Genomic DNA, 14,874 nt, shown 5'->3' on the forward strand with positions numbered 1-14,874 from the left:
TTTTCCAATTCAGGCTAAATTATTCAGTAGTTCATTTTCAGCCCAGCTCCTCTTTCCTTCAGGGCCATCTCTCCAGTCACTGGTCTCCAAACAGCCTTCAAGTCTAAGGACATGTTTACAACTCATGCTCTGCCAGACGTTAAAGGGGCGATGGAGTACACTCAGGGCTGACAGCAGAGGGGTGGGCCCACACGAGTTTCTGGCAGAGAACAAAGACCAATGCCTCCACTGCTGATGACCCAGATATAGGTGAGAGCAGAGAGCTCTGGTTTAAACGCAGGACTTTTGTTCGGAATGAATTTGCTCAATAAACCTTTTCCGAGGACCCCTGATGAGCTGCCTGACAGCTGATGGGAACAGCAGGCTTGGAGTGGTCTCAATATCTTCATGATACTCAGTTAGCTGTTGAAGGAAAAGAAGTCAGAGGACTTTGGAGACAGCTCATTTGGTGAAGTGCTCGCATGGTGCAAAGACACAGGTTCAAGCCCCAGTACCCACATAAAAAGCCAAGGATGATGGCAGAAACCTTTAACCTCAGTGTTGGGAGGTGGAGACAGGTGACTCCCTGGGACTTTCTGGCCAACTGACCTAACCCAGTCAGTGAGACCCAGGTTCTAGTAGGAGACCTGTCTCAAAACACAAAGGGGACAGTGTCTGAAGCATGACACCTGAGGCAAGCTTCTGACACACGCACACACACACACACACACACACACACACAGATGCACACACATGCACACACACACAAGTACAGTGAGCACCCACAATCTGCATACACATGAACAGACACAAGGAAAGAAGCCAGAAACCATCCCTGATGGGGAATCTGAGAGAACAAGCAAGCAAGAAGTGAGAGCTTTCCCTCAGCAGTCCTCTGGCACTGGTGTCCAGAGTGCTGTCTTCCCTTCTGCTTGAGACGCCTCTTCCAGCTGCTTCCCAGCTCCTCACTCTCCACCCCTGCACCCCCAGTCTTGCAACCCTTCCTTCCTGATGCTTCTCAAAGATTTGGGCTCTTCCTTTTCCTTCTCCATATTGGCCCAGGACTCCCAAGCTGCTTCTGATCTAGACTGGACTCAGGACCATGAGCTATATATAAGGATAGATGATATGGTCAGCATGGGCAATGGGGAACTCCTCACTGGAAGAGAGATCCCGCTACCTTAGATATGGCTGGCATCTATAATTTCATTTTCTTCTAGCACCAGCTTTAAGACTTATTCTAATGACTAGCTCAAAAGATTTGCTAAGAGAGGGCAGAATCGAGCATGTGCAGGACAGGGCCTATACAGGACGTCTTCACACCCTATTAAAACCGAAAACAGTGTTTCCAGAGACTACACAAAGAGGCTAGAAACAAACAAAATGGTACCACAGAAGGTGGCATGTATGGCAGCCAAAGAAAAGGATGGTTAGTCAGGATCATGGACTAACTTTCTTCCTTTCCATATGTGTACGTGTATAAGATGCGCATGTGTGAGTGTGTCTGCCAGTTGCATGTGAGTACACGTGAATGTGCATGTGTGTGCTCATGGGTACGGAGGACCTAAGAAGACTGGACATCTTCCTCAGTCACACCCTGCTCTATTAAGGCAGCCCTCCTACCGATCCCAGAGCTCACCCATTCCATCCAGCTCAACAACTTACCCAGGGATCCCTTGCCTCTGTCTCCCAAGTGCTGGGATTACAGGCGGCCCATGCCCCCTCCCCCAGATTCTACATGAGTTCTGGGGATCTGAGCTATGGCCCTCATGATCACACAGCCAGCACTTTACCCACCGATTATACCCCTACCCCAAATCCAATCTTTTCCTTCTTGTTCCTTTCTCTTTTTGGTGGATGCTGAACGTGTACCACATTTGAGGGGACAGGACATCAAACTCCAGATACCTGCCATTCTTTTCTACGCTCCCTTCTTGAGAAGCCACCCTGGGCACACACCGCTTTTTATCACAGCCTGAACTAAGTCCACTAGAACCGACCCAGACAACCTTTCTTCTTAGGCTCATTGTCTCGGGTATTTTGTTACCATAGTAGGAAGATGACTGAGAGAGAGGGAGGAAGACAGGAGAAGAAGGGGAGAGAGGGAAGGAGGGAAGGAAAAAGGGGAGATGGGGTGGGAGTGAAGTGGGAGAGGGAGAAGACATTTACAGCTGTCTTTTCAGTACATTGATTCCACTGACCTGAGCGGACCTGCCGCAAGCAGGCGCTCTTACTGCCCACAATCTCCAACTCATGCACACCTTAAATTCTGACCTTCTGATTTCTTCCTGAGCATCCTGAAAAAACCATTCACCTACGAGTACAAGGCACACTGACTAGCAGTGAGGAAGTGCTAAGCTCTGAAAGCTCCGGGTGAGAGCACATCACATCACCACATACACATGTACCACTGAGAAGCTCAGCAAGGCGGAGAGGCATGCAGCCATCCACACCTGGGATCACCGTAGTGCCTGGACCTGGAAAGCAGCAGAGTCTCCAAGAGGAACTGGTGGGATGAGGTTACAGAGATGGCCCAGTGGTTACGCACCCTCCTGATCCAGAGGGTCCAACACTCTCTTCCTCTTCCAGCTCCACAAACACCCACAGACACACAGAAATAAAAATAATTTTGAGAACTCAGTGGGGCTGACTCCAAAGCTCGCATTCCTTCCCATCCCCCTGACTCTCTCTCATAAAAGATGTGTGACCGCCCACTCAGGAACGAAGAAGAGAGATTGGCAGGTTCACATCTACAGTCGTTCCAAATCAATGGAGCATAAGAGGCTGCATTTTTCCCAACCCTGCCAGTTAGAAACCCTAAAGCACACATGGCATTTTGTCTTCTCAAGCTAATCTATTCCCTAATCACTTCATTCAGTCCATAGGACCCTCCTGATGGCCTGATGTCTTGATAAGCACCTGAGAATAAAACATCACATAAAACCAAACACCTATAAGATTTCATGGGATGCCGGGAGCAGTGTGAGGATACGCCCCTACAGTTGTCCACAGGGTATATCCATACTCATGGTAGCTAACCCTGAGATAAATTAAAACTGTGTATCTCAATCTTCACAATAATTCTGAAGATTTATTACCAACCTCACTTCACACTAGTGCAAAGAGTCAAAACAACTTGCAGCTACTAAGTACTGATCCAGGGCAGACTCATCCAAAATCTATCTAGAAGACAAGCTATCGGCACCTGTACTGTGTGGTTTCCCCCAAGTAATGCAAGCCATATGATCAGAAAGAAAACTAGGTCCTAGGAATGAAGGAGCAGCTGGATGAGAACAGACAAGACTGCCAAGAATGCGGAGCAAAGTCAGGGCTACAAATGTTCAACATGGGAAATGCCTGGGGCGTTGAGATCCCAAACATGAATTTTGTATTTTGTGTATATGAACTGTAAATCTGTGTCTGTTGGGAAGGCAAGAAGAAAGGTAGAGAAATGGCAGAAATACAGGGAGGGCTCGGCTTTTACAGGCTTCCTCTCAAACCTCACTTTTCCTAGGGAAAACGAGGAGGGACAGAGAAGGAGTCGAGGCGCAGGGAGACTTGGAAGCCACTTGTGTTTTTAGGGCTATGAAGGTAATTTAGGCTAGACATGGTAACAGGTCCCTCTAGTCTCAGCACTTGGGAGGTAACGGTGATAGAACAGAGTTCAAGGCCAGATAGCTCAAAGCTGACAGGATAGAACAATATAGAGGACCCTCTTGCAAAAGAAACAAACACCATCGTGCAGTGTGGAGAGGAGCAGGAAAACTCAGAGTTTCTTAAAGAAGGCGGTACATATGTAGACACATGGAAGTGGAGTTCGTGTGTCTTTGGAGGAGAAGTAGTCCCATTAAGTGACAGAAAGTGGATCACACAAGTGCATGTTATACAGTCAGCTATGCTTGATCAGCCCAGTGAACTGGCTTGCCCAGGTTCACACTGGGAAACTCTAGCAGACGAGAAACTTAGGAACACAACTTACCACCATCCCAAAGACAAACCTGCGATGGCTAAATTTGGTTGTCAACTTTGTTGAATTAGGAAACTCCTAGGGCATTGTTGAGACACTGCTCTGTGTATGACGTGAGGGTCTTTCTAGAGAGAATTCACCTGCCCTAAAAACTGAGAGGCAAACCCTATGGTTTTTTTTTTCTCTGCTCCCCAGTGCACCCAGATGAGAATATCAGCTGGCACTTGCACCACTGTGCCTTCACCCGCATAATGGACAGTGAGCCAGAGTAAATCTTCCTCCTTTAAGATATCTCTGTCAGACATTTTGTCTGAGCAACAAGAAAAATAACTGACATCTATCGATAGTCTCCAACCTCTGTGGCTTCGTCTCCGGCCCTAAGTTCTGGTCTCAATTGCTGTTTGTCTTGGGATCCTTGACACCTAACAATGTGAGTGGGACGTCGCGGGTGACCGTTAATGTTTGCTGAGCTGCTCCATCCCAAAGGACAAATGCTTCCTGTGTATCGCCCTTGACTGAGTGAATCGATCAGTGTCCGTCTCATTTCTGACCCCAATGTGTTTCTCTCAGGGCGCAGCAAAGCTGGTCATTTCTGTGTGACTTCCTGGCCACACTAGGAGCATCATGTTCCACCGTCACTGACAGCTCTCTACAGACGCCCGTTCTATTGCCAGCGTCCCCTGGGTAATCAGAGCAAATATGTCTTTACTGCATCTATTTGTCACTTGGAGCGAGTAGCGAAGCGTTGTGGAAAATTTCCTTAAGTCCTCCTGGCTTTCAGAATGAGTCTGTGAGTCACCATTTCTCTACGCACACCCTCCTCCCACACACTGTAGACTAAAATGAGAAAAACCTTGGACTAGGAGCCAAGATTTCTCCATCCTGGTCTAAATTTTACTATGACTTCAATAAGCAAGCGGATCTCCATCTCCTCATTTGCGAGATGGGGGAAGTGATTTAGTGGTTTTCCAACCCATTTCTGGGGTAGCAGAGTGGGGTTGACTGAGAGCCCACGTACACCCAGTGGCCCCCATTTTCCATGAGGAAATACCCTCTGGGCATGTGAAAGGAATGTACATCTTGGCCCCTTTGTAGCTGGGTGAATGGACTATGTGACAGGTTTTGACCAGCGCTCTGGAGGGAAGCACTGTGTGTTGTTTCATGTCCTCTGCCATGGTAACTGGCAGTGTTGAAGGTGGTGGCTGCTCCCTCAGCTTGGGTCCCAGAACGGAACCCAAACCCATCCATGGTAGCCATTTCACACAAGTAAGAAAAGTCTGCTTATATTTCCGAATCAATTCTTGTTGCACACACATGACCTAGCAAACCCTTTCCCCCACCCCCATCTTACAAAGTTGCACACATTATACATCTGTTTTGCATATTAATGTCTATGGCAGATTCCATTTAACTAAAGTGCCCGAGAGCTTCTTTGGAAGTCACTCCAGAATCTGTGTCTTCAGAAGGCTCTGCTAGTCACAAATGCACACACTTCTAGAGACTCTAGCCTGCGTCCCCAGTGTCTGGTTATGGTCTGGGCATTAGCCAACCACTTTCCCCTACTCACCAGAGTTCTGTGGGAGAAATTCTTGCACAGAAAGCTCGCTGGTGTCTTATGACTGATACATGTAGGAGCAATGTTCCTTTGCTAAGTGGTGACTTCCGGAATCTCTAGGGTCATCTAAATGAGAAGGATCTTTTGGTTGCTACAGATGCTTTACATGGGAGAACCAACTGGAACCTGAGAGATGGGGTAAGTCAGAAGCTATCTACCTTTGTTGCATCTAATAATCTAATATCTCTCTAAAATCCTAAGTCAGCTGATCTGAGGGGCTGGCCTGGGGACAGTTCTTAATAAAGTGACTCTGATGAGATACTCACGGACCCACAAATGTGTTAAAGCTGACTTCTACGTTATGTTTAACCCCTGCGGTTTATAATTAATTGCAAATTCTAGAGTATGCAAGAAATTCAAAGTATTGTGGAAGAAAGTGCTAGTCATTTCTAAACATCTTTCTCTTGGGATCAACAGAAACTGGGCAGTAAAAGGAGCTAAGAAAGCATCTGGACTGGAAGGGCTCAAGATGGTTCCGGGCAGCTCTTCTGAGTCTCTGAATATCCACTTGAGACACAAAGCAGGTGAGATGTTAAGGTGAGAGAGTTAGGCTGGGGTCCTCAGGCAAGGCCGGGGCTGAAAGTAGAGCCCAGGGCAGGAGTGCAGAGGTGGTGGATACAGCAGTAGTTTGAAGAGAGCTCAGAGTAAGCCCTAGACAGACACAGTGGCTCAGATATGGGGACCGGAGCAAGCCAAGGAGACAGTCCCTAGGTGCTGGAGTCCATGAGATTGGAACGCCGCTGAGGCCTAGTCTTCTCACTTGGCAAAAAGATGGTGGAGCTGGAGGCTGCCAAGCATGGCTCTGAGAAGTTGGGGTAGGTAGCTGGTAACACCTGGGCTATGCCTGGCTATTCCTAAATTGTTGTTTGGTAATGAATCCCAGCTTAGTGGAGACGAAAGGCTTTAAGAACAAGGATGACCAAACGCCCTTCTTCCTGGTCTCCATTCTCTTCTCTGCTGAAACAGTGGCTGCGGCCCAGCAAGTCCAAGAAGCTGTGCTAATTGTTTCTCATCACAAATTTTGGCACATCCTTTTCCAATTAAAAATTCTTTGTGCTCAAGGAGAAAATAATTTAGGGCTCATTACCAGTTTTGTGTTTGAATCGGCTAACAGGATGTAGCTAATGCAGGACTACAGCAGAACTGGGCCGGAAGTTTGAAAGGTGGATTCTCATCCCAGTTCTGAGGCCCTTCATTCATCCACAAGGTCTAGAGTGAATCACTTCATCTCTCCAGGCTTCTGTTTGCTTCTTACTAAGAGAAGGTTATTGAACTAAGTGTCCTTCCCATTCAGGTATTGCCAGGACCTTAGGACTCAACAAACCTGGGTTTCATGTCTTTCCCATCTGACACAAAAATCAGGCGTGTGGGAGTGGCTCCAACTTTGCACAAGCAGGCATGGACTTGGTTGGATAGAGGGGAAAGAGAAGGATGATCCATGGCAGTTAGTGTAGAATATTGCCCGGGAAACAGCTACCAGACCAATGGGAGGCATGACCTAAAGCAGGAAATGCAGCGAAACACAAGTTCAGAGAAACAGGGAGACTGATGCTGAGTCTTGCATGGTGGATGTAAATCCTCAGCCTCACAGGCCACTAAGGACCACTGCCACACCACCCCAGCCTATGTGACAGGTCAGGAAAGGGTGACTTGCCAAAAGTCTCAGATCTAGCTAGCAAAACAGAGCTGGAAACCATCCTTTTGCTTCTCCCCCATGTGTGTCTTCTGCCTCACATCGCTCCCAAGAAGAGCAAAAGTAAACAAGGCTGTTGTTGCAGACAAGGGTCCAGAGTTGGTGGCAACTCTAATACCGCAGCAAAACAGCCACCGCAGATTCTGGAAGACACATTCAACCCCTGCTCTTGGTCTGTGCTCCCCAGTCTCCCCCCTCCATGTGCTATGAAGCTGAACTTCATAGCAGTCGGCTCCAAACACACATTCCACAGGAGGAGGTCAGAGGACAATTGGTACCTTTTCCTGGGATGTTGGTTTATCAAAAACTGTCACTGGCAGTGGCAACTGGGATAGCATCCTTCTTACCTCCAAGTCATGGAAATTCCCCTCTCCATCTGGTGAGTGGCTTCATAAGTGATATTCTCATGAGCAGCAAACTCCCCGGTCAGTAGGCTTCCTTCCCCTGACACAGAAACATGAAGCCAGGGGTCAACAAACAAAGCCTCTGAATTACTATACACCAGATTCATCCATCCACACGAAATCCTGTCTTCACTAGGTTACCTCAGTCTGGGGTCTCTTGTGGCTGTCTGTAGCTTTCCTGTAAAACTTCAACTACTGGGTTTCCTTACACAACACAAATGGGGTTTTCTTGCCCAAGATGAAGAGTTCCTCATCTGATTCATACCTCTTGGAACTCATATGCAACAGTACTGGTTGCTCTCACCGCTTTGACTTAACACCTCACAAGAGACAGCTGAATGGATGACGTGTGTATTCTAATTCTGTTAGAGATCTATTAGATTAATTCTATCAGCATTCACGGCGGGGAAGGCATGGTGGGAGGAGTGTGAGGAACTGCAGTCAGCAAGCAAAGAACGGACAGGAAATAAGGCCAGACTATGATACCTGAAAGCCTGTTCCAGTAACCCACTCCCTCCAGTGGGGCTCTAAGGGGATCTATGGTCTTCCAAAACACCACCACCTGGGGACCACGTGTTCAAACACATGACCCTGTTGAGACTTTCCACATTCAAACCACAAGCCCCAAGCTTGTGATGCCTGGCATTGCAACGCTATTGTCAACCAAGGGCTAGTTTCTATTATCTGGGCTAGACAGAGTAATGCCCCCCTCCGGTGTTGCCACTACTTGTCTTATGACTGAGATAAAATGCCTGATAGAAACAGGAAAGGTTTGTTTGGTTTAGTTTAAAGCAGAGTCCATTGCGGCAGGAAAAGCATGGCATCTGGATTGGCTTAGTTGATGGAGATGGGAGTCTGCGGATAGCCATACAGTGGCCTCAGACAGGGAACTCAGAGCCAGGACTGGGAACAGAGACCAATCTCTAGCCTTCAAGACCCACCCCTAGTGGCCTGTGTCCGCTGCCTTGGTCCTATAGCCCAAAGGTTCCACAGTCTCCCAAAACAGTGCTATCACCTTGGCCTCAAGTGTTCAAATACACAAGCCTGAGGGAAGTTTCACACCAGTCTCTGCCAGATGTTTCCGTTCTAACTTCCGAAAGCTGTGATTACGTGGCCAGGAGAGACGACAGTTTAGATGCACTTAAACTTGATAATCATCTGACCTTAAGTTAGAGAGTCTGCCAAGTTAGCCAACGGAGAACAGTGTGATCAGAAAGCATCCTGAAATTGAGAAGGAGGCCAAAGACCTGGAACTAGAATGATGGCACCGTGAGGCCCATCATCCCCCAGGGCTAGGTTTCAAGAAGGAAAGACACAAGAAGGCTGAGAGAAGAAAAGAAGAGCTGAGTCTTCCCCAGATCCTCCCAAAGGAACACAGCTCTGGGGCCATCTTGATTTGAGCCCGCTGAGATTCATTCCACTCCTCTGACCGCCAGTGCTCATAATACTTAGAGTCATTCACTTGTAGTCATGTGTCACAGCAAAAAAAAAAAAAAAAAAAAATAGAAAGGGAAAAGTCTCACACTACCTATTACATGCCAAAAAGGATAGGGGACTTGGGTTAATATTTTTCTTCTAACTACACAATAGTTTAGCATGGGACAGGATGTAAACAGCCAAATGCTTTAAAAATTTATTTTATTTTATGTGGATGGGTGTTTTGCTGTATGTCTATCTGTGTAAGGTATGCATATCTGGTGCCTGCAGAGGTGAGAAGAGGGTATCAGATCTCCTGGGAACTAGAGTTACAGATGGCTGTACACCACTATATGAACCTGGGTCCTCTGGAAGAACGGTGAGTGCTCTTAATCACTGAGCCATCAAATTAGCACCCCAACTATTTTTTTTTCAAAATGAAAGAACCAAAGTAAAAGCAATTTGAAAGTTAGTCAATCAATTAAACAAATGAAAATGGATTCCAAATGATTAAAAAAAAACCAAAAAACACTGACAACAGATTTTGTGTCTGCCAGTCTCAGGCCATTAATGCTATGAGAACAAAATCCTATAGGACCATATGATGGCTCAGCTAGTGAGAGCGCTTGTAAGCAGGCCTGACAGGCAAGCTGAGCTTGATCTCTATGACATAAATGGTAGGAGAGAACAAATTGTTCACAAACCTTCATGTACACATTGTAGCATGCATGAATGTACCCACTCACTCCACATACATATACAAATATATACAAATTACTATATACTCATATATATTATAAATATATGATGTATATATAAATGCATTAATATGTATGTATCAATAAGTCATGTATTATTAATATATAAATATATCTATACATCATATATAACATCATATATAATGTAATGATATATTTGTATATGTTTTATTATTTTATATATAATTTAAAATAATATATTTGTATGCATATTTGTGTGTGGTATACATGAATATATAATATGAATATAATGTAAAATAAAACTTTTAGATGAACTATCCTAGACTGGGTTTTAGTAAAGCTCCACTTCTTGTTACAGTCCTGGGCTTAGGAAGTCACAGGGCTGTTCCCAGCAGCACTCTCTCTCAGCCACTCCTCTCTGTTGGGAGCTTTTATCTTCCTTTGCTGGGTCACAACAGAGCCAGGGGTTGGGATGTGGGAGGAGCAGAGGCCTTGGGCACACTGAAACTCCTGGATACACCTCCTGAATGATTGTGGCCCTCAGGGTGAATGCCTTGGGCATCTCAGTGGAGATTTCATGATTTCATTCTCTGGGGAGTGAAGTCTTAACAACGCTGCTTAAAAAAAAAAAAAAAAAGCCTGCCTGGGGCAGAGAATGGAGATTGCAGCAATGGTTCTTTATCTCCTAACTGCTCAGTGATGAGTGTATTAGATTCCTGCTGCCCCTTACTCAGGGTGTGGAACGTGATCAGCGCTGTCCCTCTATGATGGACTCATTCTAAAGACGAAAACCTAACACAGAGCGTTCCATCTCCTTCCCACTGACCTCACATTCTCTCTCCAGCCCTTCTTATCTTAAGAAGTGTGGAATAAAATCTCCTTCTGTTTAAATCTTATTTTCACTTATGCATTTGATCCTTCACTAATCCGCAAATGCAAACGGGATGGGAAAACCAATGGGCACCAAAATATGGTCATGATAGTATTGTCAACAAACACGGCATGCTATGTGTCAAAGAGGATAGAGGACTTGGGTTCACAGTTTTCAGTTTGACTGGTGAATAAGTATATAAAAATCTATCTATCTGAAAATGGAAAAGTAAAATATGCTTACAAATAAAAAGTAAAAGAAGACACGTTACCTAATCAAAAATATACTCAATTATCTACACAAGCAAAGAACAAATCATTTAGGACAAGAAATATTAAAAAAGAAAGAAGTGTGTTTTGTGGTAAAATAGTCAATTAACTGAGGATGTATAGATCTAAATGTACACAAATAGTAACAAAGCCTCAAGAAATAAAATAAAAATGTGTAGAATTTTTTTTAAAAAAAATCCCACAAATGTAGAGACAACTTCAACATGTTGTTCTCTCAATAACTGAATGAACAATAGGAGGAAGTGAGCAAGGGCACAGCTATTTAAACAAGCACATCGTCTTCAATGACACACGTGGTGGTTAGACAAGACTGACTACATTCTAGGCGATGGCTAGCCAAGACTGACTGACTCCATTCTAGATCCCAGCTAGTCTCCTAGGAACTGGAGAGATGGCTCAGAACATTTGCTGCTCTTGACAAAGACCTGGGTTCTTTTCCTGACACTCACATCAAGGGGTTCATGAGCCCCTGAATCTCCACTCTCAGGGGATCCAATACTTTCTTCTGACCTCCTTGGACACCTACACTTATATGCATGGCTCTGTGTGTGTGTGTTACACACATACACTAATAAAAATAAACCTTTTTAAAAATCGTCTATACATTTGCAAGTGTTTTGATTATGTTAAAACTGGGCTATCTATTCGCCAGAGATCTAATACAAATCATCAGCACAAAGGTATCAGGACTCCCCCTCCTAGAGTATGAAAATTAACAGTATGCTTACAAATATCCCATGTGAGAAAGAAGAAATCAAAAAGTAAATTGGAGAATACATTAAACTAAAAACAACACAAAATACTAAAATGTCTAGGGTATATGCAAAGTAGTTCTTGGAGGGGCATTTTTAGCATTAAAATTATGTTAGAAAAAAATTATGTTAGAAAAGAAGGGGTCATATCAAGTATATAAAGGTCCAAATTAGAAGCTAGAAGAAAAGCAGATTAAACCCAGAGGAAACGAAAGGAAGGAAATAAAAGATACCAGAAATCAGCAAAACACAAGACATACAAAGAAAACCAATTAAATCAAAATTTATATTCTTAAATATATGATTTTTTTTAAGTCTAGATGTGAGAGATGGCTCAGCAGTTAAGAGCACCTGCTGTTCTTGCAGAGAAGCGGACTTTGGTTCCAGCACACACATGATGGCTCAAAACTACCTCTAAATCCAGGTCTGGAGGATCTAACACCTTCGGACCTCCTTGAACACCTACACTCATGCCACACGCTTACACATGCATACACACACACACACACACATTCAGAGAGGAGAGGGAGAGACTAAAACAAGTATTTTTAAATTCTGACTATATTAGATAAAAAATTTTTTTAAATCACAAATTCCTAGTGTCAAAAATAAGACCTCATTATGGAACAACAAGCTAAGGGGAGCACACTGGGTAAGCGGATCCCCTTCCACAGATGTCTGCACAGAAAGAAAGGAGCATTGTGCATAGGGAGGACTTCTCAGATGGCTCAAGGTCCTCCGCAGCCCTGGCTGGATTTGCTTCTGCAGCAGAGAGCTTATGCTCAAGAGCAGCCAAGTCCACCCCTGTCTCTGTGAGTTCCCCCTTACGCTCTGGGCTTGCCGAGACCTCACAACTGTGGGAGCCAAGTCTTTATTTAAAGCTCTTCCATATATGTTCATATGCTGTTGGTACTGTTTCCTTGAGAATCCTGTATACACTTCTAATTATTTCATAATGAAAAGCAAAAATATATGTCAAACAATGATATGTAGTCAAATGTCCAAAGAATTCATTAAGCTATGGGTAGGGGAGGAGTTACCCATATGCCCATTAACTATGAAAATGCAGTCCTGTATTAACAGGTTGGGGAAATGGCTCAGGTAGTAAGGTGCTTGTTGTTCTTTTGGTTTTGTTTCTGATTTGCCAACTTCATACAACCTAGACTCCTCCGGGAAGAAAGAACCTTGACTGAGAAAATGCCTCCAGCAGATTGGCCTCTAGACAATTTGTGGGACATTTTCTTGATGAAGTTAAAGTGGGAGACCTCCACCTACTGTGAGTGGTGCCACCACTGGGCAAGTAGTCCTGGGTTATAAAAACTAAGCAAACCATGAGAGCCAACCATGGGGAGCAAGCCAGTAAGTGTTACTCCGTGGTCTCTGCTTCCAGGAACTTCAGTTCCTGCCTCCAAGTGCCATCCCTGCCTTCCCTCAATCAATGACTCTCTCTTCTCCAGGTTGCTTTAGGTCATTGTGTTTACCAGCTACACAAAGCAAACCAGAAGGGTGCTTAATCTAGGAGCATGAGAACCTGAGTTCAAATTCCCAGCAAGTGTGGTCACACACACACACACACACACACACACACACACGAACACACATAATCCCAATGCTGGGGAGGCAGAGGTGGGAGGATCCCTAGGGCTTGTTGGCACCACTCAGTCTGGATGGGTGAGCTCCCGGTTCACTGAGAGGCCCTCTCTTATAAACAAGGTGGCGAGTGTAGCAGGCTTTCTTCTGGGCCGACAACCAACTTCCAAATCATGACACAGAGACTTATTAATTATGAATGCTCAGCTTATTGTATGCTCATCATACTAGCTCTTATAACTTAAATTATCCTGTTTCTCATCATCTACATTTTGTCTAGGGACTTTTTAACCATTCTTTCATTATGAATGTCTTACTCCATGTCTGACTGGCTGGCCCCGGTATCTCCTCCCTCTCCTTCTCCCTTGTTCTCTCCTGTTGAGCCTAGATTCTTCCTCCTACTTATTCTCTCTGCCTGTCAGCACTGCCTATCTGCCTAGCTATTGGCCATTCATCTTTCTATTAAAACAATCAGGTGAGCTAGGCAGGCAAGGTAAAACAGCAACACATCTTTACATAGCTAAACAAATGCAGCATAAACAAATGTACCCCATCTTTACAGAGTTATAGTAACATCCCACAACAGGAGAGCAATTGAGGAAGACCTGAGACATGACCTCTGGCCTTCGCATACATGCATGTACATGTGTGCACATACAGACACATATACAAACACTGTGATATAACTACACAATGACTCTGCACACCAGATGAAATGTTAAAATCATGCTGAGTAAAGGAAGATACACTCTCAACTCTGTAAGGTACATATTGCACGATTCCCCATTTACAGAAAATTGTAGAAAAAAACCCAGCTGAAAAAAAAATAAAAAATAAAAAAAACCCAGATGATAGTGACAGAAAGCAAGCACATCAGCAGTTGTCGGGGGTGATTTAAGGAATCGTACAGCTAAAATTGAGTGATTACATTGTATATAAATTACAATGAACAAAGCCGATTTCTAAAATAACAATTTGTGAAATATTCCACTCCCACGGCCTCAGCTAGCAAATACAGTCCTATTACTTTTATTGTGCTTTTATTATGCAAATGAAGCTGCTTTTGACATCACATTCCAGTCATCTTAGGAAGTCTGACTTTATCTGGAGATTCTCCTTCAGTCTGAGGCACGCTTACAAGCTAAATCCAGAAACTCTGAGCAGAAGCTAGCCCTGGCCAGAGGGTGAAAAAACAAGACTTGAAAATGATTCATTTGGCTAAGGCCATTTCTTCCAGAGCTCATTGCCATCCACACCTCTGCCCAACACCACAAGGATGAAAGAAGGGCCTCCATCCATGTATCCTGCCCGTGATGGTGGAGCCCAGCAGTTTGGAACAGTCTCCCAGGAGACTGAAGGCAAGACTCTCCACACCTGGCCCTGCCTTTCCAGATCCATCATCCACAGAGGACGGACCCAGAAACACTCCCTGCTGGGTTTCTGATGTTTGAACATCTATTTGCTAGACCTGAAGAGGGACTATGGCTCCAGCTTTTGCACGCAGCCCTGTTGGCTGTGCAGGGCCTGTGGTGTTAGGAGGGTAGGATCCAGAGGGACTCGGCTACCCACGCAAAACTC

This window comes from Arvicola amphibius, chromosome 1, assembly GCF_903992535.2.
Source record: "Arvicola amphibius chromosome 1, mArvAmp1.2, whole genome shotgun sequence".
In the NCBI taxonomy this organism is placed as follows: domain Eukaryota; kingdom Metazoa; phylum Chordata; class Mammalia; order Rodentia; family Cricetidae; genus Arvicola; species Arvicola amphibius.